The sequence below is a fragment of the Meriones unguiculatus genome (assembly GCF_030254825.1).
Source record: "Meriones unguiculatus strain TT.TT164.6M chromosome 13 unlocalized genomic scaffold, Bangor_MerUng_6.1 Chr13_unordered_Scaffold_55, whole genome shotgun sequence".
NCBI classification, from domain to species: domain Eukaryota; kingdom Metazoa; phylum Chordata; class Mammalia; order Rodentia; family Muridae; genus Meriones; species Meriones unguiculatus.
In genome coordinates, this window is record NW_026843661.1 from 75063 (window position 1) to 92869 (window position 17807).

The window sequence follows — 17807 nt, forward strand, 5'->3', positions numbered from 1 at the left end:
TGTGCGTGTAGAAGGCAATCTCCCACAGCCTTTCTTGAATGTCTGATGGAGGCATACAGCTGGTTTACAACCTATGACCCTACCTCAGATGAGTGTAAGCCAATGGTGACTATAATCTGTATAGACCAGTCAGCCAGAGATATTTGTAGAAAGCTCCAGAAAATAAAGGGTTTACAGGACAAGTCGTTGAAGGATTTAGTGCAGGTGGCAGAAAAGGTTTTAGACAGCTGGGACATGGAAGAAGAGAAAGAGGAAAGAAAGCAGAAAGAGCAGGAAGTGAGAGAAAGAGAAAGGAAAAGAGGCAAGACAGAAAGTTGACTAAGATCCTGGCCACTGTAGTGCAGTCATAATGATAGGGAGAGAGTTCCTGGAAATCAGAGGGGCCCTCTGTCTAAGGAATAGTATGCCTATTGCAAGGAGAAAGGACACTGGATCAAGAATTGTCCCAAAAGAAAATTGAAGCCCTACACCGGGACCTGGCACACTTCTGGGCCACCAATCCCCAGGTAACTCTTTTCTGATATGTGGATCATATACTATTAGCTGCAGATTATAAAGAAACCTTGCTTGAAGCCACAGATCAGCTGTTGCAAGAGCTGGGTGACCTTGGCTATAGACTGTCGGCGAAAAATGCTCATCTCTGCAGGAAACAGGTCAGTTAAGAGGTGGCTATCGGAGGCTAGAAAAGAGACTGTATTTTATATCCCCCCTTCATGGACTACTGAACAACTGAGGGAAATTTTAAGTAAAGAAGTATTTGGCAAGATGGCAGCCCCTCTGTATCCCCTTACAAAGGGCATTGATTCTTGCATCTGGGGAAAGGATGAACAAGCTGCATTTGATAATATCAAACAAGCCTTAATGTCTGCCCCAGCTTTGGTACTCAGATTGTGACCAAAACCTTCCATCTCTATGTGGCCGAGAATCAGGGAATGGCCAACAGATGCTAACACAGTAAATTGGACCCTGGAAGAGACTAGTAGCCTATCTATCCAAAAAGCTTAATTCAGCAGCGGCAGGATGGCCAACCTGCCTGTGAATAATAGCAGCAGTGGCGGCACTCGTAAACGATGCAGACAAACTGACTGTGGGACAGGACCTCACCATCTATGCTCGTCTTGCCCCTGAGAGTGTCATAAGGCAGCCAACTGATCGCTGGCTCACGAACACCTGTATGACATAATACCAGGCTTTGCTATTGAATAAAGGTAGAGTCACCCTTGCCCTGGCTATGGAGCTAAACCCTGCCACCTTATTGTAGGATCCAGAAATCCAGACCATGGAGCATGATTTGCAGGTTCTAGCAAAGGAACAGGGATGGCGAAAGGACTTGAAAGAGCAACCAATTCCTGATGCGGAGGTGACATACTATATGGATGGGAGCAGTTTTTTGTAGAACGGAAAGAGAATGGCAGAGGCAGTGGTGGTAAATGGACATAAGGTATTCTGGGCCCAGGCGTTGCCGGAGGGCACATCTGTTCAGGGAGCTGAATTGATTGTTTTAATCCAAGCATTAACTCTGGAAAAGGGTAAAAAGACAAACATCTACACTGATAGTTGGTTCACCTTACCAACAGCCCATGTACATGGGGCCATCTATCAGCAGAGAGGCCTGCTAACATCAGCCGGTAAAGAGATAAAAAATAAAAAATGAGATTCTGGCTTTGGTCAATGCCCTGTTGCTGCCCGACAAGGTAAGCATTATTCATTTCCCGGGACAGCAGAAGGGGACTTCCAGGGCAGCAAAGGGGGATAACATGGCCAATCGGGAGGCTAAAGCAGCTGCTAGAGGAAACTCTGTCCTGGTGGTACTAACTGCTGAACTGCCCAGAGAAGAATGACTAAACTACTCAGAAAGTGACTTAAAGTTAATATGGCAAAAAAAAAAAAAAAAAAAAAAAAAAACAAAAAACAAAAAAACAAAAAAAAAAGGGGGGATATTTGACACCGACGTGGGGGCATGGATTAACTCCAAAGGTAAGATCATTCTACCCCAGGAAGATGCTGAGAGATTAATAACTCAGATGTATAAATGGATTCACTTGAAGGCAAAGAAATTGCCTAAGTTGTCCACCAATCCCAGTCCCTAATACTAAACCTCACCCCCTTGAGTGAGTGAGTGACTAGGGCGTGTGAACCTTGCCAGAGTGTAAACATAGGTAAGAATTTCCAGAGCCCAGGGAAGTGGCTGAGAGGAACTGTGGCAGCCTTTTTGGAGTATATGGCAAATTTTGAGTTAATGGCCTCTGAGCAGTGGAACGCTGCCTATTGGCTTTGGCTATTTTCCAAAGTCCAGTTTCTTATAAACTGACCTTGGTGGTCCTACAGCAGACTGCTCTGACCCTGAGAAACTGTGTGCAACCATAGTAACCAGACAGCAGGCTCTGTGTAACCTTGAGTGAGCTCTCCTATGTTCTGACCAAGTAAAGCTCCTACATGAGAAACTGCTTGTACTTTTCTGCCTACTTAAGTGTTAACCTGACGTCCATTAAATCAACACCTGGATAAGCATGTAGACTTGGTGTCCTTCTCTGTGTCACCCTGTCTCTCTCTTTCTCCCAGCCCTCTCTCAGGTGGTATTCAGCTGTCACTGCTGGCCAGTGACAAGGAACTAGACCTGGAATGCATTGGGAAGTGGATTTCACTGAAAGTAAACCACCCAGGTACAGCAATAAATATCTCCTGGTTTTTGTAGACACTTTCTCAGGATGGGTGGAAGCTTTTCCCACAAAGAAAGAAACCTCCCTGGTCATGGCCAAAAAGATTCTGGAAGACATTTTTCCTCGGTTTGGTATTCCAAAGGTAATTGGGTCAGACAATGGGTCAACCTTCATTGCTCAGTTAAGCCAGGAGGTGGCCAGGTTTCTGGGGCTTGACTGTAAGTTACATTGTGCTTATAGACCCCAAAGTTCAGGACATTTAGAGAGAACGAATAGTACTCTCAAAGAGATTCTCACCAAGTTGAACATGGAGACTGGCGGTGACAGGGCAGTGCTCCTTCCCTTGGCCCTCTTTAGGGTCAGAAATACTCTCTCCATATAGGTTTAACACCCTTCGAACTACTATATGGGTTTCTGTTCCCTGACTCTTCTTGGGTACCCCCTTGATAAAACTAGTGGTAAATCTGACTTGTACAGGCTGAAAGAATTGCAGCTTATTCAGAAAGAAATTTGGAGCAAGGTTGGCAGTGCATATGTGCCTGGGTCCTTTTAGGTGCCCCATCAGTTCCACGTTGAAGATCTGGTATATGTGCAGTGACATGGCAGCCAGAATCTGGAACCTCAGTTGAAGGGTCCTTATTACATCTTCCTCACCACGCCAACTGCCGTCAAAATAGAGGGCATCATAGCTTGAATCCACGTGTCACATGTTAAGCCGGCTTTTCATCAACCTGCAACACCTGGAAACTCCAAGCCTCCAGCTACCGGCTGAAACTGAAACTCATCAGGGACAATAAACTCTCAGACAAGAACTCCCCTTTTTCTGGGAAAGTATAAGTGCAGTTCAGGTCCTGATGCTCCAGAAAGAGTATCAACCTCTCCATGAGGTTGATCCACAATTTTAGGGTTAAAATTGAGGCAAAAAGGGGGGGGGTGAGAGACCACCTGGGAATGAGAAAAACAACAGTGATTATTTGAATTGAAGTCAGGTGTAGATAACTCTTGAAGGAAAGGGTCAACTGTTCTGAGAACAACTATCTACAACCACCTGTAAACTATCTACAACCAGCTGTATACTACCTAAAACCAGGTGTAAACTATCTTCATGCTATTCTTGCTGAACAATCAATGTATAGAGCAAAAGTGGTTTCAATTTCAGGTATAAAACCCTGTCCTTTGCATATTTAGGGCTGTCTCCTGTCTTTGTAGGGGGACCCTATAGAAATTGGAATAAAACTCTTGCTTTTGCCTCAAGTTGTGGTCTATGAGTGTTCCTGGGAAGTGCACAATCCTGAGCTCCTGAGCAGTGAGACTCCAGGTCTAACAACATGAAACTAAAACGCTTTTGCCATCCATTCTTTAGGTGGTGAAGCAGCTTATAAAATGGGAAACCACTGTTCCAGCTATGCAACAGACAGGTTTATATCTAGACCATTCAAAGAAGTCATAAAATGTAAACATGAAGAAACAAACAAACAAACAATCTAGAAAAGATCATCCTGAGTGAGGTATCTCAGAAGCAGAAAGACATACACGGTATATACTCGATTTTAAGTGGAGGCTAGACCTATAATATAGGATAAACATACTAAAATCTATAAAAAGATAAACAAGAAAGAGGACCTGGGATAAGATGATCAATCCTCACGTAGAAAGACAAATGGGATGGACATAGGAGAAAACAAGAAACAGGACCCTAGCCTACCACAGAGGACCTGGGAAAGACTCTACCTAGTAGTATATCAAAGCAGGTGCTGAGACTCATAACCAAACCTTGGGCAGAGCACAGGGAATCATATAAAAAAGGGGGAGTTAGTGTGACCTGGAGAGGGCAGGAACTCCACAAGGACCAAATATATCAGGGCACAGGGGTCTTTTATGAGACTGTATCTCCAACCAAGGACAATGTACGCATAGAACCTAGCACCCCTGCTCAAATATAGTCCATGTTAGCTCTGTCTCCAAGTGAGTACCATACTAAGTGGAACAGGGACTATTACAGACATGAACTCAATGGCTGGCTCTTTGACTTCCCCCCTCACAAGGCAGGATCAGATTTGCTAGGCCACAGAGGAGGACATTGCAGCAAACCTGATGATGCCTGATAATCTAGGGTCAGTTGGAACAGGCAGAAGCCCTCGCCTATCAGTAGACTTGGAAAGGTGTAGGTAGTAGATGAGGGAAGGAGGGTAGGAAAGGGAGGGAATGAGGGGACTGGTCTACAGCTTGGATACAAAGTTAATAAACTGTATCTAATATTAAAAAAATAAAAAGTAAAAAAGTGGAACATAAAACAAAGTTTCTAAAGATGAAACACAAAATGCTGACAGTTTTTTGTTTCTTTGAAAACAGAATTTTTTTTCTGAACAATTTTCCTGTCCCAGGCTCTCTTTATAGAACAACCTGTGCTTGAACGCACAGAGATCCACCTACCTTTAACTTCCTGAGTGCTAGGAATGCAGGCGCTCACCAACAGCCCTAGGTGCTGACAGTTTATTTAGTTTTAGCATTTTATTTTTGTTGTTGTTTCATGCACTACATCTGAACTGCAGTTTCCTCTTCCTCCACTCCTCCCAGACACAATCTATCCACCACTACTCTGACCAGCTCACCTCTCCTTCATCTACTGCTTTTTTTCCATTTATTTTATTTTCAATGAAAAAAAAATGTGATGGCATAGCAAGTTATAATAAAACTAGGAACAATCCCTCACATCAGAGTTGGTCAAAGCAATACATGAGGAGAGAAAGTGTAGCTAAAGCAGGAAAAAGAGTCAGAGACACCCCCATTCTCACTGTTGGAAGTCCCTCAGCGAAATCAGGATAATAATCATAAGGTGTATGCCAACAACCTAGCTCACAAGACTCATAGAATGTTTATGTTTTTGTCCTTCAGTCTCTGATCCCCTATGAACTCAGTTGACTCATTGGGCCATGTGCTTGTTGTGTCCTTAATATCTCTGGTTCCTACAATACATATTCCCTCATTTGTGGGGTTCCCCTGGATACATCATTGTGTTTGGATAAGGGTCTCTGCATCTGTTCCCATGAGATGCCTCGTGATGTCTCTCTGATGACAACTGGGCTAGGCACTCATCAATGATTATAGCATAGTATCTTTCATTGTCATTTTTTGTCTGTCATGTTTACAGATATCGTGTGTCTCTAGGTTATCTTGACTCTGGTTCATGGTCATCCAGGCAGTGTCAGGCATGGACTTCCCCTCATGGTGTGGGCCTCAATGTGTTTTCTGGAGTGTATTTCACATTATTGGGTTGGGGTTTTCCTTCTAGTATCTTCTGTAGGGCTGGATGGCTGCATATATACTGGGTATAGTAGTCTGGGTTGGCATCGGTGGTCTCTTCGTGTCTGCATGATATCCATCCAAGCCCTTCTGGCTTTCATAGTCTCTGCTGAGAATTCTAGTGTGATTTGGATAGGTCTACTCATTATTTGAATGCTATTTTGGTATTAGCAGTGTCATGCATAGAACAGTTAATTTTCATGGTGTCATCCCCATATAAAATAGAATCTCTGTAACCTGAGAAAATAAAAAAATGAACACACTATAATGTGTGTTGAGTGAATTAAGACGAAGAAGGGACTAATTTGAGGTAAAAATAAACTATATATAAATGCTGCAAAAAATTAAAATACTTGTAATTCAATTATGATATTTTAGAATATAACTGCATCAAAAAATTTAATTCCTATGCCATCAATATACCCAAAAATGTATGTAGCATTTTGCCTTTGCATGATGATGAATATTTTTCTATAACTCCTCATGTGAAAAGTACTGTTGTTTAAGTGATTTCTGAATGAATTACATAACATTATTAAAAGCAGAAAATTTGGTAGTTCTATGTGAAAGATAATTATATGCATAGTTTATGTTTCCCTCTAACTCTCTCTTTATAGGAAAGGATTTATGAAAATGATTTACAATCTGTGAGTCAATTAATTCAACAGTGGATGCCTAAAAATGGAAAATCGAGGAATCTATCAGTGGCTTAGTCCATGAGGCTGGTTGGCTCAACTCACCTTCATATACACAGAACTCCTCAAGAAAAAGGTTCTATAGTCAATGAAGAAATAGACTTGCTACCAAAGCGAAAAAGAACAGGCAAAGAGTGAAACATTCCTTCTTCCATGTCCTTGTATAGGTTTCCAGTAGATGATGAGGCAAAGATGAGTGGTTGGTTTTGCAGTATGAAGATATGGATTAAAGTTATATTTTTCAGCTTTATAGATCCAGAAGAGAAGTAGAGAAGACTATTTCAAACAAGCAAGAGTACTTTACAATTGTGTCCTTAATTTGGGTGTTTTGCTTAATTCCATATGCAGTCAAGTTAAAAACCAAGAGTCATGATCACACCTCTTTTCAGCTTGAAAGATAATCATATCTCCTCTTTACATTAACTTCCAAATGAAAAGAATAACAGGTCATAGTAATGCCTAAAAATAATTTAATGACGCAGAGTACAACAGCAGACAAATTACATATTTATCTTGATAATAACTGAAGCTAACATTATATAACTGTCCTTCAAAACCGTCCAGGTTAGAAACAACAAAGTCCAGGTTAGAAACAACTCTCCACCGCCGCTGGGCCACTCCACAACACCTCCCTCATAGGGCAACCCACATTAAGCACAAGGATTCACCTCCCACCTGCTAGGTGTATATAGGGTCCCTAGGTCCAGACCAAGCATGCTCCTTATTTGATGGCTCAGTCTCTGCAAGCCCCCTGGGGGCTGGGGCAGCTGTTTCTGTTGGTCTTCTTGTGAGGTTCCTCGCACCTCCAGGGCCTTCCATCTTTTCCCCAACACTTACTCAGGATCGCTAGAGCTCTGCACCTTTCTTAGGTGCAAGTCTGAGCATCTGTCCAAGCTTATTTCTGGCTGGAGTCTCTGAGACAATGGTCAGGTTAGGGTCCAGGCAACCGGGTTTTACAGTCCCAATTCTGGGCGTTCTCAATGTGGTCAAATATCGTCCAACAGAGCCTGATATTCTTCTTCTGTGAGAGGAGCCTCGAGTGTTGGTTCGATCTGCTCCCATGGTACATCTGGGTCCAGAGCGGCTGGTCCCTGTTCCTCTTCCACTGTTCTCGCCAGTTGCTCCAGGAAGAGCTGGACAGGGCAGGAGTTGCTGGATTCTGGGTAGGCCTCTGTGAAGAAGGTGAGTTCGGGTCTTGACATCAACGCTTCTGCACACTGGCCTCCTGCAGAACCCGATGTCAACAAGCTGTCGCGGGAAGCCTCCTGCTCAATGCAACACGATGCTCCAGGAGCCCTTTCCGGGCCAGGAGAGGCAGGCAGGTCCTCACCTTTAGTGTGCTGCCTCCAGCGCGGCCTTTCTGCCTGGCCTTTCTGTTCTGGAACCATATGTGGACGGTGTCCTCAGGCAAACCTGTGCTCAGGGCCAGTTGCACCCTCGTGGCATAGTCTGGGGATGGAGAGATCTCAAAAGCTTGCACTAGCATGCTGATCTGCGCTGGACTAAGCCGCGTTCGAGGCCTTCTCCGTTCTGAGGGCGGGCCTCTTGCTTGTTGTACCCTGGCGACAAGCTTTTCAGGAGGCTGTTGGGAGGCTTCATGGCTGGAGCCTGCGCTGGTCTGCTTTGAGGTCTTCCTCGACATGCCAGTTCTGTTTCTGCGGTTTTGAAACCACACGCGGATGGAGGACTCTGGAACTCCGAATTCCCTGGCCAGTTCCTGCCTGGTCCTGAAGCTCGGGTAAGGTGTCTTGGCGAAAACTGAGAGCAAGACCTCCTTCTGCTTGGCCTGCCAAACAGTCTTTTGACGCCGGGATGTCTTTGCCGTGCTGCAGCCACCCACATCTGCCTCATCTTCCATCCTGCTGAAGACACTTTGACAGGAGTTCTTCCTCTCCAGTGTGTACTCAGAACAACACCCAGGAAAGTGCAGACTATGGCAAATGCGTAAATTAGTCCGCTGCTCACCCTTAAATACCGACCTGAAGCCCCACCCACTCCCTCGAGGCCTCCAATTACAGGCCAAACCGTGGAACGCTCTTCTGCTTCCAAACTGTGAAACCCTTCCTTCCTCTTGCGAATTTTCCCATATCCCACCCTAAAGCAGCCTTTCCAGAAACAGTTGGCCTTGTGTTCTACCCAAATTCCACTGCTTAGCTCACAGTACGCACCTGTGTTGGCCCACAAGGAGTTTGAGGGGAGAGTCTAAGGCACGGCTTCTGATGATCAGGCAAGGAGAAGAGGCATAAGCCAGGAGCAGTCTTTGCCTACTTTAACAAGGTCATTCATTCAGCTCTGGCTGATGCTCAAGGAGGAACGTGGCTAGAACAGATCTTGCACTCTGCGTGTGCCGTCTGCCTTAAGTTCCTTTGAGCTCCAGTCACCCGGTGTATGATTTCAACAATCTAAATAAGGTTAGGACCCTGCAAGTCTAAGCATTTGGGCAAAGAGTAGACTTATCCTGCAGAAAGACTCCTGGAATTATTTCTGAATTTCTCCTTCAGTGGCAGACTACAGAAGGTGTCAACTTCACTCTTGGACCCTCTGGTTCCACCTATTTAATCCACCATACACTTTGTGCATGTAGAAGGCAATCTCCCACAGCCTTTCTTGAATGTCTGATGGAGGCATACAGCTGGTTTACAACCTATGACCCTACCTCAGGTGAGTGTAAGCCAATGGTGACTATAATCTTTATAGACCAGTCAGCCAGAGATATTTGTAGAAAGCTCCAGAAAATAAAGGGTTTACAGGACATGTCGTTGAAGGATTTAGTGCAGGTGGCAGAAAAGGTTGTAGACAGCTGGGATATGGAAGAAGAGAAAGAGGAAAGAAAGCAGAAAGAGCAGGAAGTGAGAGAAAGAGAAAGGAAAAGAGGCAAGACAGAAAGTTGACTAAGATCCTGGCCACTGTAGTGCAGTCATAATGATAGGGAGAGAGTTCCTGGAAATCAGAGGGGCCCTCTGTCTAAGGAATAGTATGCCTATTGCAAGGAGAAAGGACACTGGATCAAGAATTGTCCCAAAAGAAAATTGAAGCCCTACACCGGGACCTGGCACACTTCTGGGCCACCAATCCCCAGGTAACTCTTTTCTGATATGTGGATCATATACTATTAGCTGCAGATTATAAAGAAACCTTACTTGAAGCCACAGATCAGCTGTTGCAAGAGCTGGGTGACCTTGGCTATAGACTGTCGGCGAAAAATGCTCATCTCTGCAGGAAACAGGTCAGTTAAGAGGTGGCTATCGGAGGCTAGAAAAGAGACTGTATTTTATATTCCCCCTTCATGGACTACTGAACAACTGAGGGAAATTTTAAGTAAAGAAGTATTTGCCAAGATGGCAGCCCCTCTGTATCCCCTTACAAAGGGCATTGATTCTTGCATCTGGGGAAAGGATGAACAAGCTGCATTTGATAATATCAAACAAGCCTTAATGTCTGCCCCAGCTTTGGTACTCAGATTGTGACCAAAACCTTCCATCTCTATGTGGCCGAGAATCAGGGAATGGCCAACAGATGCTAACACAGTAAATTGGACCCTGGAAGAGACTAGTAGCCTATCTATCCAAAAAGCTTGATTCAGCAGCGGCAGGATGGCCAACCTGCCTGTGAATAATAGCAGCAGTGGCGGCACTCGTAAACGATGCAGACAAACTGACTGTGGGACAGGACCTCACCATCTATGCTCGTCTTGCCCCTGAGAGTGTCATAAGGCAGCCAACTGATCGCTGGCTCACGAACACCTGTATGACATAATACCAGGCTTTGCTATTGAATAAAGGTAGAGTCACCCTTGCCCTGGCTATGGAGCTAAACCCTGCCACCTTAATGTAGGATCCAGAAATCCAGACCATGGAGCATGATTTGCAGGTTCTAGCAAAGGAACAGGGATGGTGAAAGGACTTGAAAGAGCAACCAATTCCTGATGCGGAGGTGACATACTATATGGATGGGAGCAGTTTTTTGTAGAACGGAAAGAGAAAGGCAGAGGCAGTGGTGGTAAATGGACATAAGGTATTCTGGGCCCAGGCGTTGCCGGAGGGCACATCTGTTCAGGGAGCTGAATTGATTGTTTTAATCCAAGCATTAACTCTGGAAAAGGGTAAAAAGACAAACATCTACACTGATAGTTGGTTCACCTTACCAACAGCCCATGTACATGGGGCCATCTATCAGCAGAGAGGCCTGCTAACATCAGCCGGTAAAGAGATAAAAAATAAAAAATGAGATTCTGGCTTGGGTCAATACCCTGTTGCTGCCCGACAAGGTAAGCATTATTCATTTCCCGGGACAGCAGAAGGGGACTTCCAGGGCAGCAAAGGGGGATAACATGGCCAATCGGGAGGCTAAAGCAGCTGCTAGAGGAAACTCTGTCCTGGTGGTACTAACTGCTGAACTGCCCAGAGAAGAATGACTAAACTACTCAGAAAGTGACTTAAAGTTAATATGGCAAAAAAAAAAAAAAAAAAAAAAAAAAAAAAAAAAAAAAGGGGGATATTTGACACCGACGTGGGGGCATGGATTAACTCCAAAGGTAAGATCATTCTACCCCAGGAAGATGCTGAGAGATTAATAACTCAGATGTATAAATGGATTCACTTGAAGGCAAAGAAATTGCCTAAGTTGTCCACCAATCCCAGTCCCTAATACTAAACCTCACCCCCTTGAGTGAGTGAGTGACTAGGGCGTGTGAACCTTGCCAGAGTGTAAACATAGGTAAGAATTTCCAGAGCCCAGGGAAGTGGCTGAGAGGAACTGTGGCAGCCTTTTTGGAGTATATGGCAAATTTTGAGTTAATGGCCTCTGAGCAGTGGAACGCTGCCTATTGGCTTTGGCTATTTTCCAAAGTCCAGTTTCTTATAAACTGACCTTGGTGGTCCTACAGCAGACTGCTCTGACCCTGAGAAACTGTGTGCAACCATAGTAACCAGACAGCAGGCTCTGTGTAACCTTGAGTGAGCTCTCCTATGTTCTGACCAAGTAAAGCTCCTACATGAGAAACTGCTTGTACTTTTCTGCCTACTTAAGTGTTAACCTGACGTCCATTAAATCAACACCTGGATAAGCATGTAGACTTGGTGTCCTTCTCTGTGTCACCCTGTCTCTCTCTTTCTCCCAGCCCTCTCTCAGGTGGTATTCAGTTGTCACTGCTGGCCAGTGACAAGGAACTAGACCTGGAATGCATTGGGAAGTGGATTTCACTGAAAGTAAACCATCCAGGTACAGCAATAAATATCTCCTGGTTTTTGTAGACACTTTCTCAGGATGGGTGGAAGCTTTTCCCACAAAGAAAGAAACCTCCCTGGTCATGGCCAAAAAGATTCTGGAAGACATTTTTCCTCGGTTTGGTATTCCAAAGGTAATTGGTCAGACAATGGGTCAACCTTCATTGCTCAGTTAAGCCAGGAGGTGGCCAGGTTTCTGGGGCTTGACTGTAAGTTACATTGTGCTTATAGACCCCAAAGTTCAGGACATTTAGAGAGAATGAATAGAACTCTCAAAGAGATTCTCACCAAATTGAACATGGAGACTGGCGGTGACAAGGCGGTGCTCCTTCCCTTGGCCCTCTTTAGGGTCAGAAATACTCTCTCCATATAGGTTCAACACCCTTCGAACTACTATATGGGTTTCTGTTCCCTGACTCTTCTTGGGTACCCCCTTGATAAAACTAGTGGTAAATCTGACTTGTACAGGCTGAAAGAATTGCAGCTTATTCAGAAAGAAATTTGGAGCAAGGTTGGCAGTGCATATGTTCCTGGGTCCTTTTAGGTGCCCCATCAGTTCCACGTTGAAGATCTGGTATATGTGCAGTGACATGGCAGCCAGAATCTGGAACCTCAGTTGAAGGGTCCTTATTACATCTTCCTCACCACGCCAACTGCCGTCAAAATAGAGGGCATCATAGCTTGAATCCACGTGTCACATGTTAAGCCGGCTTTTCATCAACCTGCAACACCTGGAAACTCCAAGCCTCCAGCTACCGGCTGAAACTGAAACTCATCAGGGACAATAAACTCTCAGACAAGAACTCCCCTTTTTCTGGGAAAGTATAAGTGCAGTTCAGGTCCTGATGCTCCAGAAAGAGTATCAACCTCTCCATGAGGTTGATCCACAATTTTAGGGTTAAAATTGAGGCAAAAAAGGGGGGGTGAGAGACCACCTGGGAATGAGAAAAACAACAGTGATTATTTGAATTGAAGTCAGGTGTAGATAACTCTTGAAGGAAAGGGTCAACTGTTCTGAGAACAACTATCTACAACCACCTGTAAACTATCTACAACCAGCTGTATACTACCTAAAACCAGGTGTAAACTATCTTCATGCTATTCTTGCTGAACAATCAATGTATAGAGCAAAAGTGGCTTCAATTTCAGATATAAAACCCTGTCCTTTGCATATTTAGGGCTGTCTCCTGTCTTTGTAGGGGGACCCTATAGAAATAGGAATAAAACTCTTGCTTTTGCCTCAAGTTGTGGTCTATGAGTGTTCCTGGAAAGTGCACAATCCTGAGCTCCTGAGCAGTGAGACTCCAGGTCTAACAACATGAAACTAAAACGCTTTTGCCATTCATTCTTTAGGTGGTGAAGCAGCTTATAAAATGGGAAACCACTGTTCCAGCTATGCAACAGACAGGTTTATATCTAGACCATTCAAAGAAGTCATAAAATGTAAACATGAAGAAACAAACAAACAAACAATCTAGAAAAGATCATCCTGAGTGAGGTATCTCAGAAGCAGAAAGACATTCACGGTATATACTCGATTTTAAGTGGAGGCTAGACCTATAATATAGGATAAACATACTAAAATCTATAAGAAGATAAACAAAAAGATAAACAAGAAAGAGGACCTGGGTTAAGATGATCAATCCTCACGTAGAAAGACAAATGGGATGGACATAGGAGAAAACAAGAAACAGGACCCTAGCCTACCACAGAGGACCTGGGAAAGACTCTACCTAGTAGTATATCAAAGCAGGTGCTGAGACTCATAACCAAACCTTGGGCAGAGCACAGGGAATCATATAAAAAAAGGGGGAGTTAGTGTGACCTGGAGAGGGCAAGAACTCCACAAGGACCAAATATATCAGGGCACAGGGGTCTTTTATGAGACTGTATCTCCAACCAAGAACAATGTACGCATAGAACCTAGCACCCCTGCTCAAATATAGTCCATGTTAGCTCTGTCTCCAAGTGGGTACCATACTAAGTGGAACAGGGACTATTACAGACATGAACTCAATGGCTGGCTCTTTGACTTCCCCCCTCACAAGGCAGGATCAGATTTGCTAGGCCACAGAGGAGGACATTGCAGCAAACCTGATGATGCCTGATAATCTAGGGTCAGTTGGAACAGGCAGAAGCCCTCGCCTATCAGTAGACTTGGAAAGGTGTAGGTAGTAGATGAGGGAAGGAGGGTAGGAAAGGGAGGGAATGAGGGGACTGGTCTACAGCTTGGATACAAAGTTAATAAACTGTATCTAATATTAAAAAAATAAAAAGTAAAAAAGTGGAACATAAAACAAAGTTTCTAAAGATGAAACACAAAATGCTGACAGTTTTTTGTTTCTTTGAAAACAGAATTTTTTTTCTGAACAATTTTCCTGTCCCAGGCTCTCTTTATAGAACAACCTGTGCTTGAATGCACAGAGATCCACCTACCTTTAACTTCCTGAGTGCTAGGAATGCAGGCGCTCACCAACAGCCCTAGGTGCTGACAGTTTATTTAGTTTTAGCATTTTATTTTTGTTGTTGTTTCATGCACTACATCTGAACAGCAGTTTCCTCTTCCTCCACTCCTCCCAGACACAATCTATCCACCACTACTCTGCCCAACTCTGCCCAGCTCACCTCTCCTTCATCCACTGCTTTTTTTCCATTTATTTTATTTTCAATGAAAAAAAAAATGTGATGGCATAGCAAGTTATAATAAAACTAGGAACAATCCCTCACATCAGAGTTGGTCAAAGCAATACATGAGGAGAGAAAGTGTAGCTAAAGCAGGAAAAAGAGTCAGAGACACCCCCATTCTCACTGTTGGAAGTCCCTCAGCGAAATCAGGATAATAATCATAAGGTGTATGCCAACAACCTAGCTCACAAGACTCATAGAATGTTTATGTTTTTGTCCTTCAGTCTCTGATCCCCTATGAACTCAGTTGACTCAGTGGGCCATGTGCTTGTTGTGTCCTTAATATCTCTGGTTCCTACAATACATATTCCCTCATTTGTGGGGTTCCCCTGGATACATCATTGTGTTTGGATAAGGGTCTCTGCATCTGTTCCCATGAGATGCCTCGTGATGTCTCTCTGATGACAACTGGGCTAGGCACTCATCAATGATTATAGCATAGTATCTTTCCTTGTCACTTTTTGTCTGTCATGTTTACAGATATCGTGTGTCTCTAGGTTATCTTGACTCTGGTTCATGGTCATCCAGGCAGTGTCAGGCATGGACTTCCCCTCATGGTGTGGGCCTCAATGTGTTTTCTGGAGTGTATTTCACATTATTGGGTTGGGGTTTTCCTTCTAGTATCTTCTGTAGGGCTGGATGGCTGCATATATACTGGGTATAGTAGTCTGGGTTGGCATCGGTGGTCTCTTCGTGTCTGCATGATATCCATCCAAGCCCTTCTGGCTTTCATAGTCTCTGCTGAGAATTCTAGTGTGATTCGGATAGGTCTACTCATTATTTGAATGCTATTTTGGTATTAGCAGTGTCATGCATAGAACAGTTAATTTTCATGGTGTCATCCCCATATAAAATAGAATCTCTGTAACCTGAGAAAATAAAAAATGAACACACTATAATGTGTGTTGAGTGAATTAAGACGAAGAAGGGACTAATTTGAGGTAAAAATAAACTATATATAAATGCTGCAAAAAATTAAAATACTTGTAATTCAATTATGATATTTTAGAATATAACTGCATCAAAAAATTTAATTCCTATGCCATCAATATACCCAAAAATGTATGTAGCATTTTGCCTTTGCATGATGATGAATATTTTTCTATAACTCCTCATATGAAAAGTACTGTTGTTTAAGTGATTTCTGAATGAATTACATAACATTATTAAAAGCAGAAAATTTGGTAGTTCTATGTGAAAGATAATTATATGCATAGTTTATGTTTCCCTCTAACTCTCTCTTTATAGGAAAGGATTTATGAAAATGATTTACAATCTGTGAGTCAATTAATTCAACAGTGGATGCCTAAAAATGGAAAATCGAGGAATCTATCAGTGGCTTAGTCCATGAGGCTGGTTGGCTCAACTCACCTTCATATACACAGAACTCCTCAAGAAGAAGGTTCTATAGTCAATGAAGAAATAGACTTGCTACCAAAGCGAAAAAGAACAGGCAAAGAGTGAAACATTCCTTCTTCCATGTCCTTGTATAGGTTTCCAGTAGAAGATGAGGCAAAGATGAGTGGTTGGTTTTGCAGTATGAAGATATGGATTAAAGTTATATTTTTCAGCTTTATAGATCCAGAAGAGAAGTAGAGAAGACTATTTCAAACAAGCAAGAGTACTTTACAATTGTGTCCTTAATTTGGGTGTTTTGCTTAATTCCATATGCAGTCAAGTTAAAAACCAAGAGTCATGATCACACCTCTTTTCAGCTTGAAAGATAATCATATCTCCTCTTTACATTAACTTCCAAATGAAAAGAATAACAGGTCATAGTAATGCCTAAAAATAATTTAATGACGCAGAGTACAACAGCAGACAAATTACGTATTTATCTTGATAATAACTGAAGCTAACATTATATAACTGTCCTTCAAAACCGTCCAGGTTAGAAACAACAAAGTCCAGGTTAGAAACAACTCTCCACCGCCGCTGGGCCACTCCACAACACCTCCCTCCTAGGGCAACCCACATTAAGCACAAGGATTCACCTCCCACCTGCTAGGTGTATGTAGGGTCCCTAGGTCCAGACCGAGCATGCTCCTTATTTGATGGATCAGTCTCTGCAAGCCCCCTGGGGGCTGGGGCAGCTGTTTCTGTTGGTCTTCTTGTGAGGTTCCTCGCACCTCCAGGGCCTTCCATCTTTTCCCCAACACTTACTCAGGATCGCTAGAGCTCTGCACCTTTCTTAGGTGCAAGTCTGAGCATCTGTCCAAGCTTATTTCTGGCTGGAGTCTCTGAGACAATGGTCAGGTTAGGGTCCAGGCAACCGGGTTTTACAGTCCCAATTCTGGGCGTTCTCAATGTGGTCAAATATCGTCCAACAGAGCCTGATATTCTTCTTCTGTGAGAGGAGCCTCGAGTGTTGGTTCGATCTGCTCCCATGGTACATCTGGGTCCAGAGCGGCTGGTCCCTGTTCCTCTTCCACTGTTCTCGCCAGTTGCTCCAGGAAGAGCTGGACAGGGCAGGAGTTGCTGGATTCTGGGTAGGCCTCTGTGAAGAAGGTGAGTTCGGGTCTTGACATCAACGCTTCTGCACACTGGCCTCCTGCAGAACCCGATGTCAACAAGCTGTCGCGGGAAGCCTCCTGCTCAATGCAACACGATGCTCCAGGAGCCCTTTCCGGGCCAGGAGAGGCAGGCAGGTCCTCACCTTTAGCTGTGCTGCCTCCAGCGCGGCCTTTCTGCCTGGCCTTTCTGTTCTGGAACCATATGTGGACGGTGTCCTCAGGCAAACCTGTGCTCAGGGCCAGTTGCAACCTCGTGGCATAGTCTGGGGATGGAGAGATCTCAAAAGCTTGCACTAGCATGCTGATCTGCGCTGGACTAAGCCGCGTTCGAGGCCTTCTCCGTTCTGAGGGCGGGCCTCTTGCTTGTTGTACCCTGGCGACAAGCTTTTCAGGAGGCTGTTGGGAGGCTTCATGGCTGGAGCCTGCGGTGGTCTGCTTTGAGGTCTTCCTCGACATGCCAGTTCTGTTTCTGCGGTTTTGAAACCACACGCGGATGGAGGACTCTGGAACTCCGAATTCCCTGGCCAGTTCCTGCCTGGTCCTGAAGCTCGGGTAAGGTGTCTTGGCGAAAACTGAGAGCAAGACCTCCTTCTGCTTGGCCTGCCAAACAGTCTTTTGACGCCGGGATGTCTTTGCCGTGCTGCAGCCACCCACATCTGCCTGATCTTCCATCCTGCTGAAGACACTTTGACAGGAGTTCTTCCTCTCCAGTGTGTACTCAGAACA